Raw genomic sequence first — 17,958 nt, 5'->3', positions numbered from 1 at the left:
TTTAAAGTGGTCATTTTTAAAGGTGGACGTGTCAATACAACTGTGGGTTTCTTAAGGTGGAATTTTTATTAAGGTGGTATTTAAAATGTATTGGCCATCTTTTTTTGCTTTTAAGACTCTTTTGGCCTGTGATGTGGACATTTCAATACAATTCTGGGTTTCTTAAGGTGGAATTGTTTTTAAAGGTGGAATTCAAAATGTATCGTTTTCCATTCACGGCCTACACAGCTCCATAGAGTCCAATGTAAACTGCTGTGGGAGAGTGCTCTCTTAACATCCCACTACCGACAGCTTAGCAGTAAACTCCTTCACCATAAGCGTCGCCTAGTGACCCACGCGGGTTTACCGCATCGAGGACCTCGCTTTAAGCGGGAAAGACGCGGATCGGGGGACGGGGGTTTAGGCGGCGCAACATCTCGCGTTTCCTCCTGGAAATGCAGACCTCTAGTTATGTTGCGCCTGCTGCTTTAAGCAGCAGCGCGCAATATATTGTTCTTCTTAAGTCATATTATTATTATTATTATTTTTATTATTATTTTTATTATTCCGCGTTTCCTTGTCCGCCTAACTAGTCCCGCAGCTTTCGAGCTATCGACTCCGTTCCACCTGGAATTCGTGCGTCCTATAGCGACGATGTGGGCTTGTATACAGCTTTCCGATACCCGCACTCGTTCGTCCGCTACACTCGTTTTTCGCTCTGTTTTTCCCCAGTCATTTCTATGGAATTAATTTTCGAACTGCTCTAACTCGGTCAATTTTCAAGCTACGGACACGAGATTTCAGACGGTCGGACCCGGGCGCACCGTGACCCGTCACTTCCGTTTTCGGACCTCTCGCACTCATCCCTCTCTTTCTATTCCTCCTTGAATATCCCTCCATTCACTTGTATGGAAGACATTTAGAGTGGGTGACATCATAGACACTCTGGGTTCACTGGCCAAAACCGTTTTTTCACTTTTCACCCGAACAATTCACCATAACGTTCTCATACTTTCACCTAAAAACTTCATTTAAATTTTAAATGATAGAGAAACTTGTCCTTTCTAGCTTCTGTAAATTTGAACGTAATCGATAATACGGTTTTTGAGTTATGAATTTTTGTTCGGCACTAGGGAGGGTTTTGGCTCCCATAGAGTTCAATGTATTTTTGGAGCGGCTCAGAGTGCGGTTTCTAAATTTTTCTCCTGTTTTTAACTCGTCATAACATGGTCAATTCTCGCTCAAACTGCTAATTTTTTATACCAGCTTCTTCCTTGGACTCTCCTTGTCGCAACGGTATATGCAGTTTAGCCATTTGGGATATCTTTTCTGAGCTATAAGCATTTGTTCGGAGGGTGGGTACGCTCCCATAGGAATACATTGAAATCAATATGCCTGTCCTTTTTCGATATTCAACTTTTAGCCGAACATTTTGCCATAACTTCCTTATACTTTCACCTACAGACTTCATTTTACTTTCAAATGGTAGAGAAACTTCCCCTTTCTAAAATATGTAGATTTTAAATCATTTGAAGATACGGTTCTGGAGTTATGAAGATTTGTTTGGCAGTAGGACGTTTCGGCTCCCATAGAGTTCAATGTATTTTCAGAAAGCCAAATTTTCTCAAATTTGCCCTTTTTTAACTCATCTTTACACCATCAATTCTCGCTCAAACTGAAAAAATTTTTACACCATCTCGAGCACAAGACTCTCCTTGTCGCTACGGTATGCTTCGTTCAATTTTGGTTGGGAAAAGTTTTCGAGCTACGGGTGATTTTTTGGAGGGTGCTCCCCGGTCGAAATTCATTGAATCATGAGTCTGTCAGTTGTATTCTGTGAGCGTGCGTGTGAGAGAGACAGAGGGGGGAGGGGGAGGGGCAGAAGCAGAGACTGAGGGGAAGAGCTGTGAGGGCCACAGAAATACACAGGCAGTCTGTAACACTTTAAAGGTCATTTTTAAGGGGGACGTCTTAATTATCCAGGGTTTCTTAAGGTGGAATTTTTTAAGAATACCTCATTCACAATATACTGCCTGTCTTTTCGACATTTTAAGCTTTATTTCAAGTGGTCATTTTTAAAGGTGGACGTGTCAATACAACTGTGGGTTTCTTAAGGTGGAATTTTTATTAAGGTGGTATTTAAAATGTATTGGCCATCTTGTTTTGCTTTTAAGACTCTTTTGGCCTGTGATGTGGACATTTCAATACAATTCTGGGTTTCTTAAGGTGGAATTGTTTTTAAAGGTGGAATTCAGAATGTATCGTTTTCTATTCACACCCTACTGAGCTCCATAGAGTCCAATGTAAACTGCTGTGGGAGAGTGCTCTCTTAACATCCACCTACCAACAGCTTAGCAGTAAACTCCTTCACCATAAGCGTCGCCTAGTGACCCACGCGGGTTTACCGTATCGAGGACCTCGCTTTAAGCGGGAAAGACGCGGATCGGGGGACGGGGGTTTAGGCGGCGCAACATCTCGCGTTTCCTCCTGGAAATGCAGACCTCTAGTGTTACGTTTGCTGCCCTTCATTCTGAGGATCGTTCATTCTTGTCCGGTTAACTCCGCCCACAGTTTTCGAGATATCGACTCCGTTCAAAGTTTCATTTGTAGAGCTTCCCTGTGGGATGCGGGCTTGTATACAGCTTTTGGAAAAGTTACATAGTTTTAGCACAGTAAGCATTTGAAGTTTCAACTTTTCTCCCATAGGAATGAATGGAAAAATGTCCATAAACTTTTGTCAAACTTTAAACTGCTGTCACACGGTCAGTTTTCGAGCTAGAGACACCAGAACTCAAACGGGCAGACCCGAGAGTCCACGGTCCCACCACGTGAAACTATAGGCCGATAGCCCACCCGCTTCATGACCTTTGACCCCGTTTTCCATTCACGGCCTACACAGCTCCATAGAGTCCAATGTAAACTGCTGTGGGACAGTGCTCTCTTAACATCCCACTACCAACAGCTTAGCAGTAAACTCCTTCACCATAAGCGTCGCCTAGTGACCCACGCGGGTTTACCGTATCGAGGACCTCGCTTTAAGCGGGAAAGACGCGGATCGGGGGACGGGGGTTTAGGCGGCGCAACATCTCGCGTTTCCTCCTGGAAATGCAGACCTCTAGTGTTACGTTTGCTGCCCTTCATTCTGAGGATCGTTCATTCTTGTCCGGTTAACTCCGCCCACAGTTTTCGAGATATCGACTCCGTTCAAAGTTTCATTCGTAGAGCTTCCCTGTGGGATGCGGGCTTGTATACAGCTTTTGGAAAAGTTGCATAGTTTTCGCACAGTAAGCATTTGAAGTTTCGTGTTTTCTCCCATAGGAATGAATGGAAAAATGTCCATAAACTTTTGTCAAACTTTCAAACTGCTGTCACACGGTCAGTTTTCGAGCTAGACACACCAGAATTCAAACGGGCAGACCCGAGAGTCCACGGTCCCGCCACGTGAAATTATGGGCCGATAGCCCACCCGCTTCATGACCTTTGACCCCGTTTTCCACTCACGGCCTACAGAGCTCCATAGAGTCCAATGTAAACTGCTGTGGGAGAGTGCTCTCTTAACATCCCACTACCAACAGCTTAGCAGTAAACTCCTTCACCATAAGCGTCGCCTAGTGACCCACGCGGGTTTACCGTATCGAGGACCTCGCTTTAAGCGGGAAAGACGCGGATCGGGGGACGGGGGTTTAGGCGGCGCAACATCTCGCGTTTCCTCCTGGAAATGCAGACCTCTAGTGTTACGTTTGCTGCCCTTCATTCTGAGGATCGTTCATTCTTGTCCGGTTAACTCCGCCCACAGTTTTCGAGATATCGACTCCGTTCAAAGTTTGTTTCGTATAGCTTCCCTGTGGGATGCGGGCTTGTATACAGCTTTTAGAAAAGTTACATAGTTTTCGCACAGGAAGCATTTGAAGTTTCATCTTTTCTCACATAGGAATGAATGGAAAAATGTCCATAAACTTTTGTCAAACATTCAAACTGCTGTCACACGGTCAGTTTTCGAGCTAGAGACACCAGAACTCAAACGGGCAGACCCGAGGGTCCACGGTCCCACCACGTAAAATTATGGGCCGATAACCCACCCGCTTCATGACCTTTGACCCCGTTTTCCTTTCACGGCCTACAGAGCTCCATAGAGTCCAATGTAAACTGCTGTGGGAGAGTGCTCTCTTAACATCCCACTACCGACAGCTTAGCAGTAAACTCCTTCACCATAAGCGTCGCCTAGTGACCCACGCGGGTTTACCGTATCGAGGACCTCGCTTTAAGCGGGAAAGACGCGGATCGGGGGACGGGGGTTTAGGCGGCGCAACATCTCGCGTTTCCTCCTGGAAATGCAGACCTCTAGTGTTACGTTTGCTGCCCTTCATTCTGAGGATCGTTCGTTCTTGTCCGGTTAACTCCGCCCACAGTTTTCGAGATATCGACTCCGTTCAAAGTTTCATTCGTAGAGCTTCCCTGTGGGATGCGGGCTTGTATACAGCTTTTGGAAAAGTTACATAGTTTTAGCACAGTAAGCATTTGAAGTTTCGTGTTTTCTCCCATAGGAATGAATGGAAAAATGTCCATAAACTTTTGTCAAACTTTCAAAGTGCTGTCACACGGTCAGTTTTCGAGCTAGAGACACCAGAACTCAAACGGGCAGACCCGAGGGTCCACGGTCCCACCACGTGAAATTATGGGCCGATACCCCGCCCGCTTCATGACCTTTGACCCCGTTTTCCATTCACGGCCTACAGAGCTCCATAGAGTCCAATGTAAACTGCTGTGGGAGAGTGCTCTCTTAACATCCCACTACCAACAGCTTAGCAGTAAACTCCTTCACCATAAGCGTCGCCTAGTGACCCACGCGGGTTTACCGTATCGAGGACCTCGCTTTAAGCGGGAAAGACGCGGATCGGGGGGCGGGGCTTTAGGCGGCGCAACATCTCGCGTTTCCTCCTGGAAATGCAGACCTCTAGTTATGTTGCGCCTGCTGCTTTAAGCAGCGGCGCAATATATTGTTCTTCTTAAGTCATATTATTATTATTTTTATTCTTATTATTCCGCGTTTCCTTGTCCGCCTAACTAGTCCCGCAGCTTTCGAGCTATCGACTCCGTTCCACCTGGAAATCGTGCGTCCTATAGCGACGATGTGGGCTTGTATACAGCTTTCCGATACCCGCACTCGTTCGTCCGCTACACTCGTTTATCGCTCCGTTTTTCCCCAGTCATTTCTATGGAATTAATTTTCAAAGTGCTCTAACTCGGTCATTTTTCAAGCTACGGACACGGGATTTCAGACGGTCGGACCCGGGCGTACCGGCTCCCATCACTTCCGTTTTCAGATTTTTTGCACTCATCCTTCCCTTTCTATTCCTCCTTCAAAATCCCTCCATTCATTTCAATGGGAGGCTCTTACAGTGGGTGACGTCATACACTGTAGATTCCTTCTCAGAAAACGGGTTTTTCACTTTTCAGCCAAACAAATCACCATAACTTCCTCATACTTTCACCTAGAAACTTCATTTAAATTTTAAATGGTAGAGAAACTTGTCCTTTCTAAGACCTCTAAATTTGAACATTATTGAAAATACGGTTTTTGAGTTATGAATTTTTGTTCGGCACTAGGGAGGGTTTCGGCTCCCATAGGGTTCAATGTATTTTTGGAGCAGCTCAGAGTGCGGTTTCTAAAATTTTCTCCTGTTTTTAACTCGTCATAACATGCTCAATTCTCACTTAATCTGCAAATTTTTTATACCATATCGATCCCCAGACTCTCCTTGTCGCAACGGTATATACGGTTAAGTGATGTGGGGAAAACTTTCCGAGCTATAAGCATTTGTTCGGAGGGTGGGTACGCTCCCATAGGAACCCATTGAAATTATTTTTTTTCTTTTTCAATTTTCTGCCGAACATTTCACCATAACTTCCTTATACTTTCACCTACAGACTTCATTTAAACTTTAAATGGTAGAGAAATTTCCCCTTTCTCACACTTGTAAGTTTCAGACCGTTTGAGAATACCGTTCTTGAGTTATGAATTTTTGTTTGACACTTGGGAGGGTTTTCCTCCCATAGAGCTCAATGTATTTTAAGAGCGGGTCGGCACGCAGATTTTCAAAACTTTGCCTGTTTTTAACTCGTAATTACACCATCAAATCTCGCTCAAAGTGCAAAAATTTTTACACCATCTCGAGCACAAGACTCTCCTTGTCGCTACGGTATGCTTCGTTCAATTTTGGTTGGGAAAAGTTTTCGAGCTACGGGTGATTTTTTGGAGGGTGCTCCCCGGTCGAAATTCATTGAATCATGAGTCTGTCAGTTGTATTCTGTGAGCATGCGTGTGAGAGAGACAGAGGGGGGAGGGGGAGGGGCAGAGGCAGAGACTGAGGGGAAGAGCTGTGAGGGCCACAGAAATACACAGGCAGTCTGTAACACTTTAAAGGTCATTTTTAAGGGGGACGTCTTAATTATCCAGGGTTTCTTAAGGTGGAATTTTTAAAGAATACCTCATTCACAATATACTGGCTGTCTTTTCGACATTTTAAGCTTTATTTAAAGTGGTCATTTTTAAAGGTGGACGTGTCAATACAACTGTGGGTTTCTTAAGGTGGAATTTTTATTAAGGTGGTATTTAAAATGTATTGGCCATCTTTTTTTGCTTTTGGCCTGTGATGTGGACATTTCAATACAATTCTGGGTTTCTTAAGGTGGAATTGTTTTTAAAGGTGGAATTCAAAATTTATCGTTTTCTATTCACGCCCTACTGAGCTCCATAGAGTCCAATGTAAACTGCTGTGGGAGAGTGCTCTCTTAACATCCCACTACCAACAGCTTAGCAGTAAACTCCTTCACCATAAGCGTCGCCTAGTGACCCACGCGGGTTTACCGTATCGAGGACCTCGCTTTAAGCGGGAAAGACGCGGATCGGGGGACGGGGGTTTAGGCGGCGCAACATCTCGCGTTTCCTTCTGGAAATGCAGACCTCTAGTGTTACGTTTGCTGCCCTTCATTCTGAGGATCTTCATTCCTTGTCCGGTTAACTCCGCCCACAGTTTACGAGATATCGACTCCGTTCAAAGTTTCATTCGTAGAGCTTCCCTGTGGGATGCGGGCTTGTATACAGCTTTTGGAAAAGTTGCATAGTTTTCGCACAGTAAGCATTTGAAGTTTCATCTTTTCTCCCATAGGAATGAATGGAAAAATGTCCATAAACTTTTGTCAAACTTTCAAACTGCTGTCACACGCTCAGTTTTCGAGCTAGAGACACCAGAACTCAAACGGGCAGACCCGAGAGTCCACGGTCCCCCCACGTGAAATTATGGGCCGATAGCCCACCCGCTTCATGACCTTTGACCCCGTTTTCCATTCACGGCCTACAGAGCTCCATAGAGTCCAATGTAAACTGCTGTGGGAGACTGCTCTCTTAACATCCCACTACCGACAGCTTAGCAGTAAACTCCTTCACCATAAGCGTGGCCTAGTGACCCACGCGGGTTTACCGTATCGAGGACCTCGCTTTAAGCGGGAAAGACGCGGATCGGGGGGCAGGGGTTTAGGCGGCGCAACATCTCGCGTTTCCTCCTGGAAATGCAGACCTCTAGTGTTACGTTTGCTGCCCTTCATTCTGAGGATCGTTTGTTCTTGTCCGGTTAACTCCGCCCACAGTTTTCGAGATATCGACTCCGTTCAAAGTTTGTTTCGTACAGCTTCCCTGTGGGATGCGGGCTTGTATACAGCTTTTGGAAAAGTTACATAGTTTTAGCACAGTAAGCATTTGAAATTTCAACTTTTCTCCCATAGGAATGAATGGAAAAATGTCCATAAACTTTTGTCAAACTTTCAAACTGCTGTCACACGGTCAGTTTTCGAGCTAGAGACACCAGAACTCAAACGGGTATACCCGAGGGTCCACGGTCCCACCACGTGAAATTATGGGCCGATACCCCGCCCGCTTCATGACCTTTGACCCCGTTTTCCATTCACGGCCTACAGAGCTCCATAGAGTCCAATGTAAACTGCTGTGGGAGAGTGCTCTCTTAACATCCCACTACCAACAGCTTAGCAGTAAACTCCTTCACCATAAGCGTCGCCTAGTGACCCACGCGGGTTTACCGTATCGAGGACCTCGCTTTAAGCGGGAAAGACGCGGATCGGGGGACGGGGGTTTAGGCGGCGCAACATCTCGCGTTTCCTCCTGGAAATGCAGACCTCTAGTGTTACGTTTGCTGCCCTTCATTCTGAGGATCGTTCATTCTTGTCCGGTTAACTCCGCCAACAGTTTTCGAGATATCGACTCCGTTCAAAGTTTGTTTCGTAGAGCTTCCCTGTGGGATGCGGGCTTGTATACAGCTTTTGGAAAAGTTACATAGTTTTTGCACAGTAAGCATTTGAAGTTTCATCTTTACTCTCATAGGAATGAATGGAAAAATGTCCATAAACTTTTGTCAAACTTTCAAACTGCTGTCACACGCTCAGTTTTCGAGCTAGAGACACCAGAACTCAAACGGGCAGACCCGAGGGTCCAAGGTCCCACCACGTAAAATTATAGGCCGATACCCCACCCGCTTCATGACCTTTGACCCCGTTTTCCATTCACGGCCTACACAGCTCCATAGAGTCCAATGTAAACTGCTGTGGGACAGTGCTCTCTTAACATCCCACTACCGACAGCTTAGCAGTAAACTCCTTCACCATAAGCGTCGCCTAGTGACCCACGCGGGTTTACCGTATCGAGGACCTCGCTTTAAGCGGTAAAGACGCGGATCGGGGGGCGGGGGTTTAGGCGGCGCAACATCTCGCGTTTCCTCCTGGAAATGCAGACCTCTAGTGTTACGTTTGCTGCCCTTCATTCTGAGGATCGTTCGTTCTTGTCCGGTTAACTCCGCCCACAGTTTTCGAGATATCGACTCCGTTCAAAGTTTCATTCGTAGAGCTTCCCTGTGGGATGCGGGCTTGTATACAGCTTTTGGAAAAGTTACATAGTTTTCGCACAGTAAGCATTTGAACTTTCATCTTTACTCCCATAGGAATGAATGGAAAAATGTCCATAAACTTTTGTAAAACTTTCAAACTGCTGTCACACGGTCAGTTTTCGAGCTAGAGACACCAGAACTCAAACGGGCAGACCCGAGGGTCCACGGTCCCACCACGTGAAATTATAGGCCGATACCCCGCCCGCTTCATGACCTTTGACCCCGTTTTCCATTCACGGCCTACTGAGCTCCATAGAGTCCAATGCCACTACCGACAGCTTAGCAGTAAACTCCTTCACCATAAGCGTCGCCTAGTGACCCACGCGGGTTTACCGTATCGAGGACCTCGCTTTAAGCGGGAAAGACGCGGATCGGGGGACGGGGGTTTAGGCGGCGCAACATCTCGCGTTTCCTCCTGGAAATGCAGACCTCTAGTGTTACGTTTGCTGCCCTTCATTCTGAGGATCGTTCATTCTTGTCCGGTTATCTCCGCCCACAGTTTTCGAGATATCGACTCCGTTCAAAGTTTGTTTCGTAGAGCTTCCCTGTGGGATGCGGGCTTGTATACAGCTTTTGGAAAAGTTACATAGTTTTTGCACAGTAAGCATTTGAAGTTTCATCTTTACTCCCATAGGAATGAATGGAAAAATGTCCATAAACTTTTGTCAAACTTTAAAACTGCTGTCACACGCTCAGTTTTCGAGCTAGAGACACCAGAATTCAAACGGGCACACCCGAGAGTCCACGGTCCCACCACGTGAATTTATGGGCCGATAGCCCACCCGCTTCATGACCTTTGACCCCGTTTTCCTTTCACGGCCTACACAGCTCCATAGAGTCCAATGTAAACTGCTGTGGGAGAGTGCTCTCTTAACATCCCACTACCGACAGCTTAGCAGTAAACTCCTTCACCATAAGCGTCGCCTAGTGACCCACGCGGGTTTACCGTATCGAGGACCTCGCTTTAAGCGGGAAAGACGCGGATCGGGGGACGGGGGTTTAGGCGGCGCAACATCTCGCGTTTCCTCCTGGAAATGCAGACCTCTAGTGTTACGTTTGCTGCCCTTCATTCTGAGGATCGTTCATTCTTGTCCGGTTAACTCCGCCCACAGTTTTCGAGATATCGACTCCGTTCAAAGTTTGTCTCGTAGAGCTGCCCTATGGGATGCGGGCTTGTATACAGCTTTTGGAAAAGTTGCATAGTTTTCGCACAGTAAGCATTTGAAGTTTCGTGTTTTCTCCCATAGGAATGAATGGAAAAATGTCCATAAACTTTTGTCAAACTTTCAAACTGCTGTCACACGGTCAGTTTTCGAGCTACAGACACCAGAATTCAAACGGGCACACCCGAGAGTCCACGGTCCCACCACGTGAATTTATGGGCCGATAGCCCACCCGCTTCATGACCTTTGACCCCGTTTTCCTTTCACGGCCTACAGAGCTCCATAGAGTCCAATGTAAACTGCTGTGGGACAGTGCTCTCTTAACATCCCACTACCAACAGCTTAGCAGTAAACTCCTTCACCATAAGCGTCGCCTAGTGACCCACGCGGGTTTACCGTATCGAGGACCTCGCTTTAAGCGGTAAAGACGCGGATCGGGGGGCGGGGGTTTAGGCGGCGCAACATCTCGCGTTTCCTCCTGGAAATGCAGACCTCTAGTGTTACGTTTGCTGCCCTTCATTCTGAGGATCGTTCGTTCTTGTCCGGTTAACTCCGCCCACAGTTTTCGAGATATCGACTCCGTTCAAAGTTTGTTTCGTAGAGCTGCCCTGTGGGATGCGGGCTTGTATACAGCTTTTGGAAAAGTTACATAGTTTTTGCACAGGAAGCCTTTGAACTTTCATCTTTACTCCCATAGGAATGAATGGAAAAATGTCCATAAACTTTTGTCAAACTTTCAAACTGCTGTCACACGGTCAGTTTTCGAGCTAGAGACACCAGAACTCAAACGGGCAGACCCGAGGGTCCACGGTCCCACCACGTGAAACTATAGGCCGATAGCCCACCCGCTTCATGACCTTTGACCCCGTTTTCCATTCACGGCCTACAGAGCTCCATAGAGTCCAATGTAAACTGCTGTGGGAGAGTGCTCTCTTAACATCCCACTACCGACAGCTTAGCAGTAAACTCCTTCACCATAAGCGTCGCCTAGTGACCCACGCGGGTTTACCGTATCGAGGACCTCGCTTTAAGCGGGAAAGATGCGGATCGGGGGACGGGGGTTTAGGCGGCGCAACATCTCGCGTTTCCTCCTGGAAATGCAGACCTCTAGTTATGTTGCGCCTGCTGCTTTAAGCAGCGGCGCAATATATTGTTATCCGTAAGTCATATTATTATTATTATTTTTATTATTATTTTTATTATTCCGCGTTTCCTTGTCCGCTTAACTAGTCCCGCAGCTTTCGAGCTATCGACTCCGTTCCACCTGGAAATCGTGCGTCCTATAGCGACGATGTGGGCTTGTATACAGCTTTCCGATACCCGCACTCGTTCGTCCGCTACACTCGTTTATCGCTCCGTTTTTCCCCAGTCATTTCTATGGAATTAATTTTCAAAGTGCTCTAACTCGGTCATTTTTCAAGCTACGGACACGGGATTTCAGACGGTCGGACCCGGGCGTACCGGCTCCCATCACTTCCGTTTTCAGATTTTTTGCACTCATCCTTCCCTTTCTATTCCTCCTTCAAAATCCCTCCATTCATTTCAATGGGAGGCTCTTACAGTGGGTGACGTCATACACTGTAGATTCCTTCTCAGAAAACGGGTTTTTCACTTTTCAGCCGAACAAATCACCATAACCTCCTCATACTTTCACCTAGAAACTTCATTTAAATTTTAAATGGTAGAGAAACTTGTCCTTTCTAAGACCTCTAAATTTGAACATTATTGAAAATACGGTTTTTGAGTTATGAATTTTTGTTCGGCACTAGGGAGGGTTTCGGCTCCCATAGGGTTCAATGTATTTTTGGAGCAGCTCAGAGTGCGGTTTCTAAAATTTTCTCCTGTTTTTAACTCGTCATAACATGCTCAATTCTCACTTAATCTGCAAATTTTTTATACCATATCGATCCCCAGACTCTCCTTGTCGCAACGGTATATACGGTTAAGTGATGTGGGGAAAACTTTCCGAGCTATAAGCATTTGTTCGGAGGGTGGGTACGCTCCCATAGGAACCCATTGAAATTTTTTTTTTTCTTTTTCAATTTTCTGCCGAACATTTCACCATAACTTCCTTATACTTTCACCTACAGACTTCATTTAAACTTTAAATGCTAGAGAAATTTCCCCTTTCTCACACTTGTAAGTTTCAGACCGTTTGAGAATACCGTTCTTGAGTTATGAATTTTTGTTTGACACATGGGAGGGTTTTCCTCCCATAGAGCTCAATGTATTTTAAGAGCGGGTCTGCACGCACATTTTCAAAACTTTGCCTGTTTTTAACTCGTAATTACACCATCAAATCTCGCTCAAAGTGCAAAAATTTTTACACCATCTCGAGCACCAGACTCTCCTTGTCGCTACGGTATGCTTCGTTCAATTTTGGTTGGGAAAAGTTTTCGAGCTACGGGTGATTTTTTGGAGGGTGCTCCCCGGTCGAAATTCATTGAATCGTGAGTTTGTCAGTTGTATTCTGTGAGCGTGCATGTGAGAGAGACACAGAGGGGGGAGGGGGAGGGGCAGAGGCAGACACTGACGAGGAGAGCTGTGAGGGCCACAGAAATACACAGGCAGTCTGTAACACTTTAAAGGTCATTTTTAAGGGGGACGTCTTAATTATCCAGGGTTTCTTAAGGTGGAATTTTTAAAAAAGACCTCATTCACAATATACTGGCTGTCTTTTCAACATTTTAAGACGCGGATCGGGGGACGGGGGTTTCGGCGGCGCAACATCTCGCGTTTCCTCCTGGAAATGCAGACCTCTAGTTATGTTGCGCCTGCTGCTTTAAGCAGCGGCGCAATATATTGTTCTTCTTAAGTCATATTATTATTATTTTTATTCTTATTATTCCGCGTTTCCTTGTCCGCCTAACTAGTCCCGCAGCTTTCGAGCTATCGACTCCGTTCCACCTGGAAATCGTGCGTCCTATAGCGACGATGTGGGCTTGTATACAGCTTTCCGATACCCGCACTCGTTCGTCCGCTACACTCGTTTATCGCTCCGTTTTTCCCCAGTCATTTCTATGGAATTAATTTTCAAAGTGCTCTAACTCGGTCATTTTTCAAGCTACGGACACGGGATTTCAGACGGTCGGACCCGGGCGTACCGGCTCCCATCACTTCCGTTTTCGGAATTTTTGCACTCATCCTTCCCTTTCTATCACTCCTTCAAAATCCCTCCATTCATTTCAATGGGAGGCTCTTAGAGTGGGTGACATCATACACTGTAGATTCCTTCTCAGAAAACGGGTTTTTCACTTTTCAGCCGAACAAATTGCCATAACTTCCTCATACTTTCACCTAGAAACTTCATTTAAATTTTAAATGGTAGAGAAACTTGTCCTTTCTAAGACCTCTAAATTTGAACATTATTGAAAATACGGTTTTTGAGTTATGAATTTTTGTTCGGCACTAGGGAGGGTTTCGGCTCCCATAGGGTTCAATGTATTTTTGGAGCAGCTCAGAGTGCGGTTTCTAAAATTTTCTCCTGTTTTTAACTCGTCATAACATGCTCAATTCTCACTTAATCTGCAAATTTTTTATACCATATCGATCCCCAGACTCTCCTTGTCGCAACGGTATATACGGTTAAGTGATGTGAGGAAAACTTTCCGAGCTATAAGCATTTGTTCGGAGGGTGGGTACGCTCCCATAGGAACCCATTGAAATTATTTTTTTTCTTTTTCAATTTTCTGCCGAACATTTCACCATAACTTCCTTATACTTTCACCTACAGACTTCATTTAAACTTTAAATGGTAGAGAAATTTCCCCTTTCTCACACTTGTAAGTTTCAGACCGTTTGAGAATACCGTTCTTGAGTTATGAATTTTTGTTCCACACTTGGGAGGGTTTTCCTCCCATAGAGCTCAATGTATTTTAAGAGCGGCTCGGCACGCAGATTTTCAAAACTTTGCCTGTTTTTAACTCGTAATTACACCATCAATACTCGCTCAAAGTGCAAAAATTTTTACACCATCTCGAGCACCAGACTCTCCTTGTCGCTACGGTATGCTTCGTTCATTTTTGGACCTGGAAAAGTTTTTGAGATATTTGAGGTTTTTTGGAAGGTGCGCCACCGGTCGAAATTCATTGAATCATGAGTCTGTCAGTTGTATTCTGTGAGCGTGCGTGTGAGAGACAGAGAGGGGAGGGGGAGGGGCAGAGGCAGAGACTGAGGGGAAGAGCTGTGAGGGCCACAGAAATACACAGGCAGTCTGTAACAGTTTAAAGGTCATTTTTAAGGGGGACATCTTAATTATCCAGGGTTTCTTAAGGTGGAATTTTTTAAGAATACCTCATTCACAATATACTGCCTGTCTTTTCGACATTTTAAGCTTTATTTAAAGTGGTCATTTTTAAAGGTGGACGTGTCAATACAACTGTGGGTTTCTTAAGGTGGAATTTTTATTAAGGTGGTATTTAAAATGTATTGGCCATCTTCTTTTGCTTTTAAGACTCTTTTGGTCTGTGATGTGGACATTTCAATACAGTTCTGGGTTTCTTAAGGTGGAATTGTTTTTAAAGGTGGAATTCAAAATGTATCCTTTTCCATTCACGGCCTACACAGCTCCATAGAGTCCAATGTAAACTGCTGTGGGAGAGTGCTCTCTTAACATCCCACTACCGACAGCTTAGCAGTAAACTCCTTCACCATAAGCGTCGCCTAGTGACCCTCGCGGGTTTACCGTATCGAGGACCTCGCTTTAAGCGGGAAAGACGCGGATCGGGGGACGGGGGTTTAGGCGGCGCAACATCTCGCGTTTCCTCCTGGAAATGCAGACCTCTAGTGTTACGTTTGCTGCCCTTCATTCTGAGGATCGTTCATTCTTGTCCGGTTAACTCCGCCCACAGTTTTCGAGATATCGACTCCGTTCAAAGTTTGTTTCGTAGAGCTTCCCTGTGGGATGCGGGCTTGTATACAGCTTTTAGAAAAGTTACATAGTTTTCGCACAGGAAGCATTTGAAGTTTCATCTTTTCTCACATAGGAATGAATGGAAAAATGTCCATAAACTTTTGTCAAACATTCAAACTGCTGTCACACGGTCAGTTTTCGAGCTAGAGACACCAGAACTCAAACGGGCAGACCCGAGGGTCCACGGTCCCACCACGTAAAATTATGGGCCGATAACCCACCCGCTTCATGACCTTTGACCCCGTTTTCCTTTCACGGCCTACAGAGCTCCATAGAGTCCAATGTAAACTGCTGTGGGAGAGTGCTCTCTTAACATCCCACTACCGACAGCTTAGCAGTAAACTCCTTCACCATAAGCGTCGCCTAGTGACCCACGCGGGTTTACCGTATCGAGGACCTCGCTTTAAGCGGGAAAGACGCGGATCGGGGGACGGGGGTTTAGGCGGCGCAACATCTCGTGTTTCCTCCTGGAAATGCAGATCTCTAGTGTTACGTTTGCTGCCCTTCATTCTGAGGATCGTTCATTTTTGTCCGGTTAACTCCGCCCACAGTTTTCGAGATATCGACTCCGTTCAAAGTTTGTTTCGTAGAGCTGCCCTGTGGGATGCGGGCTTGTATACAGCTTTTGGAAAAGTTGCATAGTTTTTGCACAGGAAGCCTTTGAACTTTCATCTTTACTCCCATAGGAATGAATGGAAAAATGTCCATAAACTTTTGTCAAACTTTCAAACTGCTGTCACACGCTCAGTTTTCGAGCTAGAGACACCAGAACTCAAACGGGCAGACCCGAGGGTCCAAGGTCCCACCACGTAAAATTATAGGCCGATAGCCCACCCGCTTCATGACCTTTGACCCCGTTTTCCATTCACGGCCTACACAGCTCCATAGAGTCCAATGTAAACTGCTGTGGGACAGTGCTCTCTTAACATCCCACTACCGACAGCTTAGCAGTAAACTCCTTCACCATAAGCGTCGCCTAGTGACCCACGCGGGTTTACCGTATCGAGGACCTCGCTTTAAGCGGGAAAGACGCGGATCGGGGGGCAGGGGTTTAGGCGGCGCAACATCTCGCGTTTCCTCCTGGAAATGCAGACCTCTAGTGTTACGTTTGCTGCCCTTCATTTTGAGGATCGTTCATTCTTGTCCGGTTAACTCCGCCCACAGTTTTCGAGATATCGACTCCGTTCAAAGTTTGTTTCGTAGAGCTGCCCTGTGGGATGCGGGCTTGTATACAGCTTTTGGAAAAGTTGCATAGTTTTTGCACAGTAAGCCTTTGAAGTTTCATCTTTTCTCCTATAGGAATGAATGGAAAAATGTCCATAAACTTTTGTCAAACTTTCAAACTGCTTTCACACGCTCAGTTTTCGAGCTACAGACACCAGAATTCAAACGGGCAGACCCGAGAGTCCACGGTCCCGCCACGTGAAATTATGGGCCGATAGCCCACCCGCTTCATGACCTTTGACCCCGTTTTCCATTCACGGCCTACAGAGCGCCATAGAGTCCAATGTAAACTGCTGTGGGAGAGTGCTCTCTTAACATCCCACTACCGACAGCTTAGCAGTAAACTCCTTCACCATAGGCGTCGCCTAGTGACCCACGCGGGTTTACCGTATCGAGGACCTCGCTTTAAGCGAGAAAGACGCGGATCGGGGGGCGGGGGTTTAGGCGGCGCAACATCTCGCGTTTCCTCCTGGAAATGCAGACCTCTAGTGTTACGTTTGCTGCCCTTCATTCTGAGGATCTTCATTCCTTGTCCGGTTAACTCCGCCCACAGTTTTCGAGATATCGACTCCGTTCAAAGTTTCATTCGTAGGGCTTCCCTGTGGGATGCGGGCTTGTATACAGCTTTTGGAGAAGTTACATAGTTTTTGCACAGTAAGCATTTGAAGTTTCGTGTTTTCTCCCATAGGAATGAATGAAGAAATGTCCATAAACTTTTGTCAAACTTTCAAACTGCTGTCACACGGTCAGTTTTCGAGCTAGAGACACCAGAACTCAAACGGGCAGACCCAAGGGTCCACGGTCCCGCCACGTGAAATTATAGGCCGATAGCCCACCCGCTTCATGACCTTTGACCCCGTTTTCCTTTCACGGCCTACAGAGCTCCATAGAGTCCAATGTAAACTGCTGTGGGAGAGTGCTCTCTTAACATCCCACTACCAACAGCTTAGCAGTAAACTCCTTCACCATAGGCGTCGCCTAGTGACCCACGTGGGTTTACCGTATCGAGGACCTCGCTTTAAGCAGGAAAGACGCGGATCGGGGGGCAGGGGTTTAGGCGGCGCAACATCTCGCGTTTCCTCCTGGAAATGCAGACCTCTAGTGTTACGTTTGCTGCCCTTCATTCTGAGGATCGTTCAGTCTTTTCCGGTTAACTCCGCCCACAGTTTTCGAGATATCGACTCCGTTCAAAGTTTCATTCGTAGAGCTTCCCTGTGGGATGCGGGCTTGTATACAGCTTTTGGAAAAGTTACATAGTTTTAGCACAGTAAGCATTTGAAGTTTCATCTTTTGTCCCATAGGAATGAATGGAAATATGTCCATAAACTTTTGTCAAACTTTCAAACTGCTGTCACACGCTCAGTTTTCGAGCTAGAGACACCAGAATTCAAACGGGCAGACCCGAGAGTCCAAGGTCCCACCACGTGAAATTATAGGCCGATACCCCGCCCGCTTCATGACCTTTGACCCCGTTTTCCATTCACGGCCTACAGAGCTCCATAGAGTCCAATGTAAACTGCTGTGGGAGAGAGCTCTCTTAACATCCCACTACCGACAGCTTAGCAGTAAACTCCTTCACCATAAGCGTCGCCTAGTGACCCACGCGGGTTTACCGTATCGAGGACCTCGCTTTAAGCGGAAAAGACGCGGATCGGGGGACGGGGGTTTAGGCGGCGCAACATCTCGCGTTTCCTCCTGGAAATGCAGACCTCTAGTTATGTTGCGC

Source organism: Hoplias malabaricus, chromosome 1, assembly GCF_029633855.1.
Source record: "Hoplias malabaricus isolate fHopMal1 chromosome 1, fHopMal1.hap1, whole genome shotgun sequence".
NCBI classification, from domain to species: domain Eukaryota; kingdom Metazoa; phylum Chordata; class Actinopteri; order Characiformes; family Erythrinidae; genus Hoplias; species Hoplias malabaricus.
Note: the sequence above shows the minus strand (reverse complement) of the source record.